The following is a 13544-nucleotide window of genomic DNA, read 5'->3' on the forward strand; positions in this document are numbered from 1 at the left end:
GCACCTTCTTGTACTATCAATGTTAGTTCTCAGGGAGGTGGCTTTCAGATCATATTCATCATATATCTTCCAGATCATGTGTCTAAATTGCATAGTGTCTTGAACAATATGGACTTAACTTCAACCTCTGGGAAGCCAAGTATAGTAAATACTAATATCCAAGGCTGATGCCTTTATACTGTGATATACATAACATAAGGTATATTTTCTTTATAAATAGAAAGAGTTAATAAAGATAGCTCTAAAATCATAGTATTCTAATACAATAACCATTGTCACTTATCAGAATTATAAAGAATTATGTCCTATATACTTTTCCTAACTGTAACCAAGTAAGTTTATACTAGCATTAGTATTCCTAATAGAGTGATGTGTTGCATTGCAACAGCTAGGACATCACCAGGTAAAACAGTTCTTTTTATCTTTTTTTGAAATCTCCATTATTATCTCAGTAGACTACTGTCATTAATGCTATCTGTTGCTGACCATGAAAATATTGTTATGTGCCTCACGGCTTCTTCTGGCCACAAGATCAGATGACGTGGGTGAATGTAAGAAGTCTCAGATGAAAGGGATTATATCATTGCCATGGTTCAGCTATATCCTTTGTAGCTTATAACAAAAGATACAACTGTGGAGAATGATAAAAGCACAGAGCCCAGTGTTTGAGGAGGGAAGTCTGTTTGGTTTATAGGATTTTTTTTTAAAAAAGGCTCTTGGTTATTTTCAGTTTAAAAAATTGATATCCATTATCAGGCTAGTAACAGTCAACTCCTGGGGCTTTTTCCTAAAATTAGTTTTGATACCTTAAAGAATATTGATGATATTTTAGAATAGAACATCCTTACAGAGCCAAAATAAAAAGCTTTCCAAACAGGACTTTATCCTTCAGATTTATCAGGAATAAAAAAATAAAAAAAAAAGAATGAAATAAAAATGAGCACTATTGTAGCTAGAAAGTCTATTTATACAAGTGCTCAGTTTTTTTCTAAGAGAAAGCAGCATTTCATTTGAGTGAGTTTGATATATGCATATTAATTCTTTTGGGCTAATGGTTTGTGTTTCTTTGGTATAATTTGAAACCCTTTACTCAGATGAAGACCATCTCTGCCATCCTGCATGGAGGCTACTATTTCCACTACATGCCTTTCTCAGCCCTTTCACTTCAGAGGTCCTGTTTTTAGTTTCCTAAAGCTACATGTCATCTTCTGTTTCTTGAATTTATCTGGATTGCGGAGAAGGTTATTGTCTTGTGCTGCTCATTTTCTCAGGAGAATTTACAATCAAAAGAACCTTTCAAATTATATTCACCAGAATGGGTTTATTAGTTAGGACATGCAAAGCTCAGATGCACTAACAAATTTCCAGGTCTTGGTGGCTTGATACAGAAAAGGCACATACTTCATTTAGAATGCAGTGTAATTAAAATTTGTATGTTATCTCTTTTCCATGTTCTTCCAAGTGCTTCCCTGGGGATTAAGGAGTTAATTTTGCAAGTGTGGAATGATAGGTTTCTTGGGTTTTTTGTTTGCTTGCTTGTTTTGCTGTGTTGCAATTTAGGGTGGGGGGGGAGGGAAAAAAGAATGGTGAAATATGTATTGATTTATTTGCTACTAAAGCAATACAACACCTTAATTCATGCTGCATTAGTAGAATCAGTCATAGACACTTGTGCATATTAGCTGGTAATTGGAGAGAGGATTGACGAGAAATGTGTTTAGGGAACTGAAAAATCTTCAGAAATCCATAGTTCATATTAGCAGACAACCAGCGAATCAACCAGCAGGTGAGTTTGAGCTTATATCAAGAGTTCAGTTTAGCATTATTATACACCAACCATATGTTAAGACTTGTGTTGCTGCTGGGTACCCACAAATAGAATATGTGTCACTACTCTCAAAAACATCAATGCTGTATGAGTGATGTTAAAAAAATTCCTAATTACATTGTAGTTCATCATTTATAGCAATATCCATTTGCACCACATTACATGGAAACTATGAGGGTCTTAATTGTTTCTATACATGCTTCAGAATAGGATGGAACATTGTAAAGGAAGTGACCCTTCCAAATGTGTTGGAAGAAATTTTGTAGACAAAGAGAAAGAAGAAAAGTCTTGGGAGAAAGGGATAACAATGTCAAGCCTATAGCAGCAAATGAAGTCATCTGTTGTGTTTGGATCCTACAGTGGTATATAGAAGGTTAGTTTTTATAAAGAACAGAGTAGTATGGGGAGAAAGAGATTTGCACTGGGGTCTACACATATAGGCTCTTTTTCCCAGACATGTTAAGGTCCTTACAATGGGAAACATCTGGAAGGTTCTGCACAAGGAGATAATTACTAACACAGCTACTCTTAGAAGTTTAGAAAATTCCTCACCTATACTAAACTCTCACTGTAAGCTAAGCACAGAGTAGGACATCTCGTGTAAAAACTTTTGTTTTGTCTTCTCAAACATCTTAATGAGGCATTATTATTTGTATTATTGTTACTGAATATAAATAAATAAGACATTAAAAAGGTTAGTAAATTGTCAAAAAGCACACAGCTGTTCTGTGAGGAGGCCAGGACTAAAACTCAGGCAAAAATATTGAGCATAATGGCAAGTACCTGTGGTCCTCAATGCTTGAGAAGCTGAGGTAGGAGGATTCCTGAAGCCTATGTGGTCAAAACCAGCCTGAGTAACACAGTGAGATCCTGTCACATCAAACAAATGAACAGCAATAATAACTACATTAAACTCCAAGCAACATGATACTCAATTCAGATCCTTTTAATCTAGGCAATGGTTGTTTAAAAAATTATAATATGAACCATATAAGAACTGGGTTTTCTGGTAGCCATTAAAAAAAGAACCAAAAAAAACTGGAATGATCTAAAATAATTTTGTGTAACATTTTAATTTGCTTTTTGGCTCTCGGAACGATGGTGATCAGCATGAACAAATGCCTAACCAAAGGATGCAAGAAGCGAGCCAAGAAGAGAGTGGTTGGTCCTTTCTCTAAAAAAGAATGACATAATGTGAAAGCTTCAGGTTTGTTCCAGATTAGAAACATTGGAAAAGCACTTGTCACAGGGAATCATGAAACCAAAATTGCAGCAAGGGTCATGTGTTTGAAGTGAGCCTTGCTCAAGAGAATGATGAAGCTGCATTTAGAAAAGTCAAGCTAATTACTCAGGGTGTTCAGGAAAAGCTGCCTGGCCAAATTCAATGACATGGATCTTACCAGGACAAAATGCTTTTCCATGGTTAAGAAAAATGATAGTTCATGATTGAAGCTCATACTGTTGTCAAGACAACTGATGACTCTTTTCTTCATCTGCTCTGTTTGTTTTATATAAAATGAAAACCCTCAAAACCCAGAATAAACAAGATGCCCTATGTGCAACATCAACAGTTGGGTCAGATACAACAGAAAATGAGGGAAATCATGGCTTGAGAAGTTTGGGCAAAGGGCTGGAAAGAAATGGTTAATAAACTGATTCTATACAATCTGTTGTATGTCTCAGGGAAACAAAGAAAAGACTTGCAAATCATTTGTCCTCTTCACGAGGTCTTCCTTAGAAAATTAAAAATGTGAAGAAACCCACATTTGAATTGGGAAAACTCATGGAGCTTCATGATGCAGGTGGTAGCTGTGGAAAAGCTGCCAGCGATGAGGCAGGTGCTGAAGCTGAAAGAGCTGATAGACCTGTACCACCAGTCCTGGAATCAGGTTAAAATCCACATTTTTTTCTATAGTGAAAAATGAACAGTCTAGTTTGTGAAAAAAAAGTTTTAACTTAATCCCATGTACCCCAAATATTTCAACCTATATTTAATATAAAATTATGAAGTATTTCACACTTCTTTCATGCAAACTTTTTGAAATATGGTATTTAACATTCCTGTTGAGAATACAACCTTCCAATATTCAACTCAAACTGAGCTAGTCTATTGTATTGAACTAAGAGGGTTCATTTCTGTGCTTTTAGGAGAATTTAGCCCAGGGTACTAAGTAGCCATACAAATAAAATGTCTATTCTTGTTTTTAGGTGCTTTGTAATCACAGATGGATCAAATAGTTCAATTTCAGATCATAATTTTCTCCTCTTAAATTTATTCTAAAGTCTCCCTTTCATCTCGCTGCAATATTAAGTAATGATTGTACCTCCAATTTTAAACTGCCAAATTGCTCATTTCTATGATTCTAAATGAAAGGTTGCCACTTCAAATTCCACACTCTGCAAGGGTCACAATCCATCAGGTATCTAATAAATTTTCTTTTCTGAATTTGTATGCCTTCAGAGTGTTGAATAATATACAGAACAAAATGATTTGCTTGTCTGTAGAGAAATCCTAGCAACTCCAGCTTGTAATACTCATCGGAATAGCATCAAACGTGAACAATGGAGTTTCTTTAAGGAAGAATAATCTTACTTTTGGTCATTTACAAACTGACATAGTACCTTAGTTAAATATGTATCTAAGTATATTCTGAAAGGTGAATTGATTCTTGTTTATTTTTTTTTAATTTTATTTTTAAGAATTTCATACATGTATACAATGTGTTAGGATCATATCTACCCTCCTTATGCCCACTTCATCTCCTTCTGGACTTTCTCAACATGTGACAACCAGTACAGTAGTACCATGGCTGGTTTCTGACTGAATTTATTTTTGTTTTTACTGTTCGTTTTGTGTTGCTGGCAATTAAACCTAGGGCCTCTTATATAACATAGCTACATCCCCTGTCCAGAAAAAGCTGTGTAAAATTTAACAGTCTTTCCCAAGACCTACCCCATCACCACAACTAACTTCATTATGTAAATTTACACCTTATTATAAATCTTTTTGGAACATTTATGGTTTTAACTGTGTTTTCCTTCAATGATTATTTTGTACACAAAACATTGTATGAATAAGTAATTACTGCCTCTTACAATGTTTTATTATTAACTCTATTATAAACTTTTTTATTTAAATTTATCTTAAAGGATAAATAAAAGATTATTTATATAAATGGGGTATTACGTGAGTTTTGGGACATATATGCTCTGTTTAATGTTCAAATAAATCCAGGTCAAGAATACCCATCTATATCCTTAATTATTAATCATCCCTTTATGATGCAAACATCCAAAATTCTTTCCTGTAGCTTTGGAACATACATCATATTGACATCATTTATACACACAGTCTACCTGGGAAAAGGGTCTCTGAGAATGTTTGGGAAGGAGTGCCATAATTCTGTTAACTGGTGATATATATATATATATATATATATATATATATATATATATATATATATATATGACTATGTGGGTGGCATCACTTCATTACCTGGGGTTGGAGATTCGATTCTGTTGGTGAAAGAGAGAGGGGGACTGAGCTCTAGCATGCATGCATAGATCACTCTCTGTTTCTGATATGGATGCAATTTGATCAGCCCTCTCAAGCTGCTGTTGCTGTGAATTCCCCATCACGATGGGCTATCACCTAGAACTGTGAGCTAAAATTAACCTGGCCTCTCTGTAAGTTGCTTTCAGCAGACTACTCTGTCGCATCAAAAGAAAAAAAAACACTAGGACAGAAATAGTGTTAAGTACAGTGTGCAGTCTTGAAATAACAGGAGAGACTTGTGTGTTGGAACATTGGACTTTGGGCTAAAGAATAGTTTTGTTCCATAAATGCTAAACTAAGAAGTTTAGAACACAATTGTGAGGACAACCACAATGCAATAATATACAATATAATGTGATATTTTAAAATGAATGAAACAAAATTAAGGTAGTGATAGTGTGTGTAGTTTCATGTGACATTAATTATGATGAATTATGTTGATGAATTAATTATGGTGAAAATTTAAACTTGCTGACTATCAAATCTGATTGGACACAAGTAGAAAGATTTTTTTTTTCAGACAGGGTTTCTCTGTGTATTTCTGGCTGTCCTGGAACTCACTCTGTAGACCAGGCTGGCCTTGAGCTCACAGAGATTCACCTGCCTCTGCCTCCCAAGTGCTAGAATTAAAAGACATGTGCCACCACCACCCTGCTTAAAAAGACATTTTTAATAGAAAAGAGATTGTGCTCTCCCTTGAGATCCTGTGTGTTCTCATGACTTGAAGAATTATAAAATCAACAAGCAAAACGCTGTCAACTCTACTTAAGGCAATAAACAAATTAAAGATCTCTTAATTTTAGTCCTCGACTATAATAAAAAGTGTTGCCCTCTGGAAGGTAAAAGCTTAGGGAGTTTGTGAGAATTGCTTATGTCACAGTCACTCGGTATAAGGTTGGATAAGCGGTGACATCATTTGTGATCATCTTATTCACGGAGGTGCAAACAGATTATGAAATTGTTTCAATTCTTTACTTCCTTTCTCTACACGCATGCTTTGTTGAGAGGTGACTCATCGGGGAAAAGCTTTCCTTCTCCACAGCATGATCTTGGTTCTCCCAGAGGGCAAACTTCAGTGCTCAAGCACACATTAAACCACCGCAGCAATCACATTTGCTGATGTTTTCTTGGCTAAGGCAAGGCACAGAGCCAACTCACAAGTTCATTTAGGAGAGGGCTACAGAAAGCAATACTTCAGGGAGATGCGATTCTTTAGGGGAAATTATTTAGCAACCTACCAGGGCCGCATGTCTATTTGGTAAAAGTCGTAGATGATACTGTGTGGTTTGAAGAATGCAAAAAAAAAATATTCTCTGCAGCTTAAGAAGCCATTATCAGCATTTTATTCTATTGGAGTTCATTTTGTTGCTGGAGTTCATTTCAGAACCACCGTTCTATTATTTTCAAGGCAAATAAATAAATACCTGACTTCTTATAGAGGAATTAAACCAAATCAGCTCACAGCTGATTTCTATGTGCATAGTTGAGTAGCATTATCTGCGTTGTGTAGTCTATGTCTAGCAGTGATGGCTTAGCTTATGGAAGGCAAAACTAGTAGTAGTTGAACTCTAGTTACTGACGAGGGAAATTCCAGGGAGAAGGAAACTTATTGAGGTGTTTAGGTTTCTTTATTTAGTCCTACATGAGTTTCTTTTCTCTATTTGAATATGGGATTTTTATCAATGACTGTTTTGTCTTGTAGTCTTTCTGTAAAACCCAAGAAGCAGAGCCTCTCTCTCTCTCTCTCTCTCTCTCTCTCTCTCTCTCTCTCTATATATATATATATATATATATATATATATATATATATACATATATATATAAACTTTTCTTGAAAAGGTTTTTTTTTTCATCCTCCCCATTTAGAAAGCAAAAACAGCAGAAAAGCAGCAAACAAACAAAACCACCACAAAACAAAAATCAAAACAGGCAAAAAAGCAATAAGACAAAAACATTTCAAACAAAGCCAAATGAAACCAAAAGTCCAGAAAAATACCCTTAAGTTTGTTTTGTGCTGGCCAACTATTCTTGGGTGTGGGGCCTGCTTTGGAGTGTGGCTGATAGAACCCAGAGAGACTCTAGTGGAGAAAGCTGATTTTTCTCTTTGTCAGCAGGTATTGATTACAAATAGCTTCTTGATTAGAGGTGACACTTTGTGTTCACTTCCCTGTCTCAGTGTTGTGATGCCATTTGGCTTGAACTTGTCCAGGTCTTGTGTGAGCTGCCACTGTCTCTTTGAGTTCACATGTGCATCAGTCCTGTTGTGTACGGAAGATACTGTTTCCTTGGAGTCATCCATCACCGCTGGCTCTGATTCTCTTTCCACTTTCTCTTCCTCATATAAACCTGAGCTTCAGGTAAGAGCTTTGTTGAAGACATCCCATTTAGGACTAAGTGCTCCAAAGTCTCTCACTCTTTGCACATTGTCTGGTTGTGGTCTCCATGTTATCTTCCATTTGCTGCAAGAAGAAGCTTCTCCAATGTGAGTTGGGCACTGATGTATGGATATAGTAGTACATCTTTAGGAGTCATTTTATTACTATGTTCTTTAGCAGAATAACAGTACTAGGTTGTCCCCTGGGCCCGTGACCTATCTCGACTCAGGTTCGTGGCCATTTCAGCAGTTTTTGTCTCATATCTAACCTTAAGAAAGTTACTTGTTAGTCTGAACTGTTTCAGGTAAGAACCATCATGCACATCAGAACAAGTCCTTTTTGGTGTGCATGCAGCTTAGTCTTTCTTGAGGACAGCTAATATTATGGATTAGCACATGACTTATTCATTTAAAAGATACACACTATTTCAAGGGCATATATATATATATAATATATATATATATATATATGATACTCACTGGTGATTAGGGAAAAGCAGTACCACACAACACTAAATGATAATCTTGCAAACTCAACTCCATCTAAAGTTGAATAAAGGGATTTCCTCTGAGCTGCTTCTGACAGTGTTTCCTCTAAGGTATTGGAGCAGCATGCTGGCTAGCTTTCTTATCTTACTTTGTTAGCTGAGTGTTCAATATCTTGCACTTTCCTGCTCAGGGGAGAGAACTTGCTTGCCTTTCAAACTTCCTTCCAATCTTCTTTTCTGCTTGACAAAGGCAGGGGAAAAATAACAGGCCTCATTGTGACTTTGCAATGCTTAAGTTGGAAAGCAATTTACTCAAACCACCTCTTCTCTTCTCCAGTAAAGCTTCCATTGGTACCCATAATTGTTATAAATGCTTACTTCAGTCAGATGTTTAAAATCATCCATTAACTACTCAAACAGGCACCTGGCTCCTTTTGAAACAGGTCTATTTTTTCAGGGCTACACCTCTTTTTATTTTTGGACATGGCTTTTGAAATTCATTTTAAAATGACTGGTTCCAAATGAGCAGGTGAAGGTATTGTTGAATGCACTGGAAGACGCAATTGTCTTCACAGGAAAGGCTGAGGACTTTGTACATTTGCACAACTCAAATAACCTTGCAGATCACATATATGTACACTGAGCAGAGACATGGCACTGATTTGATTCATAAGCCTAGGCCTATAATTCCAACTCTGCCATCAATTATTAGTAAAATATTGCACATTTAATTTCACAATGGGCTTGGTTTTCCACAGAGTAACAAAAGCTTGGTGATGTGTTAGTTTCTTTATATAGTGGTTGGTGGGTCAATTCATTATGAACTCTGAACACACTGCACTTTCCTTGAAGCTGACTTGATTCAGTCTCCTGTCTGAGGTCATAAATATTTGGATAATATTTCCCACTAGTAACAGGAATCTAAATTTATTTGACGATACGCTACATGAATTTTAAAAAAATGAAAAGATTGGAGATGGTTCTTTACAACAGCATGTTTTAATTAGTACCCTAATCACTTCAGCCTTCTTGAAACAATCTGTGGTCCTTTATGAGCTGATGTATTCTCCTGGGGGTTTCTTGTACACTTGATATGACTGGACCATTCACGACCCTAGTGATTCATGAAGAGACCTGATAGGTTAGCAAATTATTTAGAGTTGTATTTTTTGAAGCACCTGCAATTATTTTACCTTCTAGGAAAGTATTCTAAGTACAGGAACTTTAAGTAAACCTTCACTAAAAGGAGACCATTTAAAACTGTTCTGAGAAGGGGAGTCCCAAACATGTAGTATAGTAGGAGACTGCTTTTTCGTTTCCCGGCTGCTCAGACCCAAATAATCACACAGAAACTACATTGATCACAACACTGTTTGGTCAATGATTCAGACATATATCTAGCTAACTCTTACATCTTGAATTAACTCATTGCTATTAATCTGTGTATTGCCACAAGGCTATGGCTTACTAGAGAAAGTTCTGACTGGCGTCTTTCTCCTTCAGCACCTACATGGTGTCTCCTTAACTCTGCCTACTCTCTTTCTATATCTCTATTTGGATTTCCAGCCTTGTTTAGCTTTGCTAGGTCATTGACAGAAACAGCTTTATTCATCAACCAATAAAAGCAACACATATACAGAAGGACATCTAACATCAATGTAAACCACCTGGGGATCCTGTTAAAATTCAGGCTCTGATTTTGTATATCTGGGTTTGGGCATGTGTTCCATTGAGCCCACAGACAAACCTTTCAGTAAAAGGCATTAAGAGATTAAAGAAATTGTATGTATGCTTTGTATCAATTATAATTCAGGTTGTCCATTATAAAGATACCGAGGCAGCATACCAGTTATGAATGACCTTGAGGAGGATCTCTTTCCAAGCGGTACATCAATAAGGTGGTGTGCTTCAGCTTTTAAATATTCACAACATGCCTTTCTCTTGTTTCTTCCAAGTGTTTTGAGGTTTACTTAAGTAATTACTGTCACTATTAAATGGTGGCCCATAGTTCTGTCCTTTGTAAATCCTCTATGTTATCATTCAGGCCTTTGATTCATGTCTGCTCTTGGAAGTTGCCCTTATCAGGTTTTTCAGGTGGATTCTGTGCAGATTCAGAATTAATCTCAATGGCCCATCAGAATGTAGCCAACATCATTTCATCAAGAGTAGAAGCAGAAAGGGAAATTGACTGGGAGGAGAGATTTGGATCCCAGGGCCACTCACACTTAAATGGATAAGACAAAGCAGAAAAGGCACTTTCTTCCTAGATTTTCTTACAATGGGTATTGTCAGATTTTCAACGTCTTTGCCCATTGCAGAACTGTCTTCTTTATATGGAGAAGGAAATCTTAGCTTTCTCCAGCATTTGTTCCAAGGAATATTGCTATGGCAAAACATTGTGGAATCAACAACTTGTATTCTTCTCTATTTGTGACTCCATTTGGGAATTAAAATGTGGAGGATGCTTTAAGGGAAGGGAAGTTGACATGTTTTTCTTAACTGTGCTAAAAAATCTCTAAATATATTACTAATATCACAAACCTATTTGGTGTATTTAACGCATAATCAGTTATGCATGAATCTCAAATGAATGGCTAATTTTTTTCCTTTTAGTAAAGGGAAAAGTCATTTTCAGATTAAGAAGTGGTTCATTTTTTTAATGGAAATTCTTTTGGTTCTGCTCTGCAGAAGTAAATCATTAAAGCTCTCTCTGTAACACTGCAAATATTTTGTACTTGTTCACTTTTAAAATAAAAGTTGAAATCATTTTAAAGTTGATCAATTAGTCTTCAGCAAGGTTAAGCACATTTGGGTATTAGCATGCTATTGCATAATACAGTGAGCAGAAAGAACAAAAAGTAATTGGCTAAGTTTAAAATGTTCATAGATTCTTTACTTGCAGGTGACCTTGAAGAAGCAATAATTTTTTTAACACACTAATTTTTCAGTCAAAGGAGCAAAGAAGTTAACAAAGTTCAAATTCTGGCTAAGCCCAGAAGAAGAGCAAAGAATCTGTTGTCCCATATCATTTCTCACAGTAGCAGTTATAGTTGGGAGAAATTATACTAAAAAAAAAAAAGTCTTTGAAAACCAGTTCTTGAAGACCGATATTATGCATTGTTGTTTTCTTCCTGGCAGGAATAACACTTCCTTCTCATCTGGTGAAACAGAAAAAACAATTGTAGTAGGTAGCTTCTAATATGTAGCTCAAGTTGGTCTAACGTGAGTATCCACATGCAATAGGTTGCAGGATACTTCTCAATCTGTTGTCAGTGGCAGAGAAATGCATGGTTATGTGTAAGTACACACACACACACACACACGCATGCACATACACACATCCTCTGCAATGAGAACTTTCTGATTTTGCCAGGCTGTGCGACATCAGCACGTGTGCCTTACGTGCTCAGAGATAGCAAGGGTTCTCTGTGGGTTGTTCTGAAGTCTCTGGAGAATGACTTCAGTGCTGATGCTCTAGTTCCTTGCTTTGGGACACAAATACATCCTGTTATACATTTGCAGAAGAAAAAAAATAGTGCACAGTTTACCCAGGAGCAACCTTTTTTTGGCAGTATCCAGGCTTCTTCAGGTGAGGTCAGCCACCTGCATGTTTGTGAATATCACAGAACAGAGAGGGAACATCGGGCTACTACTGCTCAGGTTTCCTCTTACTTGGCCCACCTCCATGTGTCCTTTATAGTGTCCTTTTTTTGTAGAACCGTTTAGCTCTTGAAATGCCCAACTAAGTGATAGATGCTATTAAAGATTGCTTCTATGGGCTTAATCTTTGGCCTTGACTCAGATCTTCCTGCAAGGTATTTTATTTTCACTCCAGGGTGACATGCTTAACATGTCTCCTAAGACTTGAGATTTAACCCCATTGTTGGATCAAGTAGTCAATGGACTGCAGATTATAATAATGTACCAAAGATGTTTGTTAGACAGGGACCTTGCATGCAAAGGTGCAAATGGTTTGAAACAAGTAAGGAAGTATTAGGGTCTTTTTTGCTCTATGATAATTCATCACCATTAGCATACTGATATTGGATAAACTTTTGTGATAACCCAAACTTTTTAGTAATTGTTTCCTAATACTAACACTAGTGAGTAAAATCTGTATTAGAAATGAAACTCATTCATTCTACACTCACTATCACATCACTAGTGAGCGAAAATTTGATTTCTTTTTTAAATCAAAGTTTGGAAATCCTATAAAATGAAGCTTGAGATACCATAATAGTACCTTAAAGCTTTAGTATTGTAAATGAAACTAAAGAATTGGGATCATGGCAAAAATTGTCATTTATGCTTACTCTTAAGAAGCATTTATTTTTTCTTAAGTCTTAAAACATATACTTTATACATCCTTATTTTTTGTACTTTTATAATTAAATCTATTACCTATATAATATTGATTTGGGTACTGATTTGCATATATGAATCAATATTTTTCAGTTGGATTTTTAAATAATTCAGTATAGATTATAGAAAAGTACAATTTTTTCTATTGCACTTTAGGGTCAATTTTGTCACAGAACACATCCCTGCACATGGGTGGCTTGTTCTGGACTCCATTTTGTTACACTGGCCTATGTGCCTCTCACTATGTCAGTGTCATATAGAATTAATTACACATGGAAGCAGATGCAGAGATCCACAGCCAAGCATTGTGGATTGAGCTCCTAGAGTCCAGTTGAAGATAGGGAGGAAGGATTGTATGAGCAAGTGAAGTCAAGATCAGGACAAGAAAACCGTCAGAGACAGAGAGCTAAAGAGCCAGCATGGGACTCACCTAGGCCATCTGCATCTGGGTGACAGTTGTGTAGCTTGGTCTTTTTTGGGGACCCTAGCAGTGGGAACAGAACTTGCTCCTGATGCATGAGTTGGCATTTTGGAACCTGTTCCCTATTGTGGGATGTCTCTCTCAGCCTTGATGCAAGGGGGAGGAGCTTGGTTCAGCCTCAACTTGATATGCCATGCTTTGTTGACTCCCATGGGAGGCCTTAACCCTTCTGAATGGAGGCAGAGAAGAAGTGAATGGGGGACATAAGGGAGGTGGGGGAGGGAACTATAGGAGAGGAGGCAGGGGAAACTGTGGTTGGTATGTAAAAATATATATGTATATATACATATATATATTAAAAAAGATAAAGTCTTACCATCTGCCAGTCTCCTTTGACTTTTTGCTTCTTCAAGCTTTCCATGGCTATTCCTGGCCTTTGCATTTTATTACCAGTTTGTGCATTTGTGTAATGATTGAGCTTAAATTTATAGCTCAATTTGGGCAGGAATGATGCT

At 36.5% G+C, this 13544-nt stretch overlaps 1 pseudogene; it reads left to right on the forward strand.

Moving 5' to 3' along the window:
- Positions 1-2926: 2926 nt before the first annotated feature.
- On the forward strand, positions 2927-3722 carry LOC113457429 (annotated as a pseudogene).
- Positions 3723-13544: the final 9822 nt, after the last annotated feature.

Source organism: Microtus ochrogaster, chromosome X, assembly GCF_000317375.1.
Source record: "Microtus ochrogaster isolate Prairie Vole_2 chromosome X, MicOch1.0, whole genome shotgun sequence".
Classification (NCBI taxonomy): Eukaryota; Metazoa; Chordata; class Mammalia; order Rodentia; family Cricetidae; genus Microtus; species Microtus ochrogaster.